General features: G+C 31.0%; 1 pseudogene; it reads right to left on the bottom strand.

Moving 5' to 3' along the window:
* Positions 1–709: 709 nt before the first annotated feature.
* On the bottom strand, positions 710–2,646 carry LOC149573539 (pentatricopeptide repeat-containing protein At2g13600-like; annotated as a pseudogene).
* Between the last annotated feature and the right edge of the window lie 916 nt (positions 2,647–3,562).

Below are 3,562 nucleotides of genomic sequence, written 5' to 3'. Positions count from 1 at the left end.
AGGAAAGTGTGATCGAACTTGAAGGAAGGTCAAACATCTTTAAGGAGTAGAAAAGTAATATTCAATTAGGAAATATTTAGCATGAAGTAGAACAAAGATCTGTAATCATAAATTCATTTTCATTTCATTGTTACTTTCTTACCATTGTAGCAGTGATTCCTAAATCTCTTAATAGAGTTGGTTTAATAGCTAGTTGTAAATCCTCAAACAAGGTGATAGTTCTATTGAATTTTTTTCAAACCTCTTTCAAGGCCACTCCTAACAAGGTGATTAAATCCTCTAACAAGGTCACACTTAATAGTTTTTTTTGTAACCTTTAACTAGGTTGGCTCCTAATAGTGCTCACTTCAGAAGAGTGAAAAATAGTAACTAGTTACATTGGTGATTTTTCTTATACTGGGTTTCCATGTTAAATATGGTGTCTCTTGTGTTCATTTCTTTTCTCTCATATTTTTAAATTATTAATATTGATAATAGATCTACTAAAGTATAACATACACTGCATTTACCAGGTTACATCATTTTCAATATGTTTACCGAGTAACAGCAGTTAATAGTTTTATCAAACATCTAAGGGATCTATGGATATGTTTTTGTGGTAATTAATTCACCCCCCCCCCCCCCCCCCCTTGGTTACTCCATCTATATTTCCAACATACCCTTCTCCCCTTGCTTTACCAAACTTGTCCAAAGTATTGTACACTTCCATTTATGAACATCCTATGTCTTCTACAAGAAATGGATATACTCCATTTTTTACCTCAATCTATCTATATCCTAGTAATTTATTCAATCATTTTTCTTTCATAAGCTTTGTTGTCTTTTGTACTCCATCCCATCTACCCACTACAGTGTAAATTTTTAACATGAGAGCATAATTTCCACTATCTGTAGGCTCCAGCTCAAAATTTTGATTTTCCACATGTTCTCCTACATTTGCATTATGATAGATTCTATAAGAAGAAATAAAAGCTCCCCATAAATGAGAATTTTGCTTTAGTGGCATGTTCTTGATAAAATTATAGACCTCTTATAAATGGCTAGCCTGACCAAGAAAGTATACCATACATGTATAGTGCTCCATATTGGGTGTGATGCAATAATATTTAACCATACAATTGAAATTTTTCCACCCTTGATCAATTTTGTCTACATGACTACATGCATACAAATCAATAGTAAAGGTGACATGATCTAGTTTTAAACCTTCCTTTTGCATCTGATAAAACTTTGAGAGAGCTTCCTCTCAATGTCCATCAATAACATGCACAAGAATCATTGTAGTCCATATGACCACATTCAGTTTAGATGACCTCAAATATGAGGCATATATGTTGTAAGCTCCCATATCTAGCATACTTATCAATAATGGCACTTGTCACAAAGATATCAAAAATGAAGACCTCTTTTAATTATGTAATTGTGAATCATGAATAGTGGCATGTTGTGATGGTTAAGTTGTTGATTTTTTATCCTTGCCATCAAGGTTCAAATCTAATGGGGATGAGGTCCCCCATTTGTTACCTCATTGATTCATAGCTCCAGGTCAAAGCATATATCCCTCTTTTAAAATAAAAATTATGTAATTGTGAATCTCCTTGCCCAACTACAAACCTACTACTTGACAACATGCAAAGAGAACACTTGCAATAGTGGAACTATTAGGTTTTTTACCTACCAATTGAGCTTTACAGAAGAGGTCTAGAGCCTCATTGGTATACCCATGTTGAGTATTGAGTGCAATCATCACATTTTATAAGGATGTGTTTCTTTCACACATTTTATCAAATACATTTTCTACATTCTCCTTATCATTGGATATGGCATACCCTATAATCATTCCATTGTTTGAGATAATATTTCTAGATGACATTTTGTCAAACACTTGACATGAAGTCAAAAATCTCTCGTATTTGGCATACATGTCAATCAAGGCATTATCCACAACATCTATGCCAAGAATAATATTTTTTAGTATATTACCAAGGATCTCCATCCATAGCCTCAAAGCTGAAAGATGAGCACATGCAAATAGAATACTTGAGATGGTGATAGAATCTATTATCATATATGTAATTTACATTTGATGAAATAGGTTTATGGCTTTACTAAAACTTCCTTTGTGGATGTGAGTTGAAATCATTGCATTCCAGGATACCAAATCTCTTTTAGACATGTTGATAAACAAATGGCTTGTAACCTCTAGACTCTTGTAGCTTGCGTACAAGCTTATGAGAGCATTTCTCATGATAATGTAAATTTAAAAAGCTCTATTTTGAATTATATAAGCATGGAGTTCCTTACTCTTTCAAATATTCTCTAAGTAGCCACTTGCAGAAAGGGCACTTGCAGTGGTAACGGCATCTAGGTTCACTCCTAACAATTGCATTTGACCAAATAAGTTTATAGCATTAGCAAAGTATGCATTTTTTACATATCTTGCACTATTTTCATTCTAGGAAAATATATCTCTCTCGATCATTTTTCAAACATTTGTCTTGCTAATTCTATAGCCATGCTTTTTAAGTACATATCCACAAGGGCATTTCTTATGGAAATATGTAACTAAATTTTGTTTCTGATTACATAAGCATGAATTTTCTTGCCTTCAGACAAGTCACAAAAAGAGATAACATAGAGAATGGTTATGAAAAATGTGCATCACTCCCTCCTTAGCTACAAATATCTTCTAATAATCCCTTAATTTTTATTTCAGGTAGAGGAGGTAAAACATGTATTCTATTGATATAAAAATCACATGTACCTAATGAATGCATAGAGAAGTAAAACTTGCCTCATATTCATAGGGGATATATGATGTGCACATGAAATTAACTTCTAGAATTGCATACGAATTACCAATTTTTACAATCATAACCTGGATATACTCCTTAAGAAACTAAAGTGCACTGTTTAAACCCTCCACTGCAAAGAATGTCAAAATTTTATAGAAGATTTTGTCATATCTTTATTTTTGCCTCTTTTTAGTTTTATTAATAATAATAATAATAAATGAAGGCACTTCATTTTTCATGTCACCAAGTGGAGTATTTAAGCTATTTTATCTAAAAATAGAAAATAATTACATTTGGATGTATTTATCATTTTATTGTAACATTAATTGTGTTCATCTCATTTATTTTTACTTCAAATTAGTTCTATTTCACATTTTCATTGGGATATGCTAATCTCTAGACAAAATAAAGTCAAAATTTTTTTTTAGATTCACAAACACAGTGATTATTTTCTCATTAGGATCAAATGCTGAATTTTTTGGAAAAATCCATGATTTTTTTTTATTTTTGGAAAATTGGTCAACTATACAATTTGTAGGGAGGATAGCCACATCCATTTTCATTATACATATGAGTTCATTTATATTATCCACTTTTATTACATATTATTTTAGTCATAATCCTAAAATCATCATATAGTATCATTTATTGCATCATATTCTTAACATATTTATTATTTTATTATCTCATTAATTCATTTCTTATGCATAGAATTTTTTTATGCATTTTACAACATATTTTTTATATCACATTTACACCATTTATTT

The sequence above is a fragment of the Cupressus sempervirens genome, chromosome 2 (genome assembly GCF_028749045.1).
Source record: "Cupressus sempervirens isolate cs-2001-9-10 chromosome 2, ASM2874904v1, whole genome shotgun sequence".
NCBI classification, from domain to species: Eukaryota; Viridiplantae; Streptophyta; class Pinopsida; order Cupressales; family Cupressaceae; genus Cupressus; species Cupressus sempervirens.
This window is presented reverse-complemented; position numbering and strand designations above follow the sequence as displayed.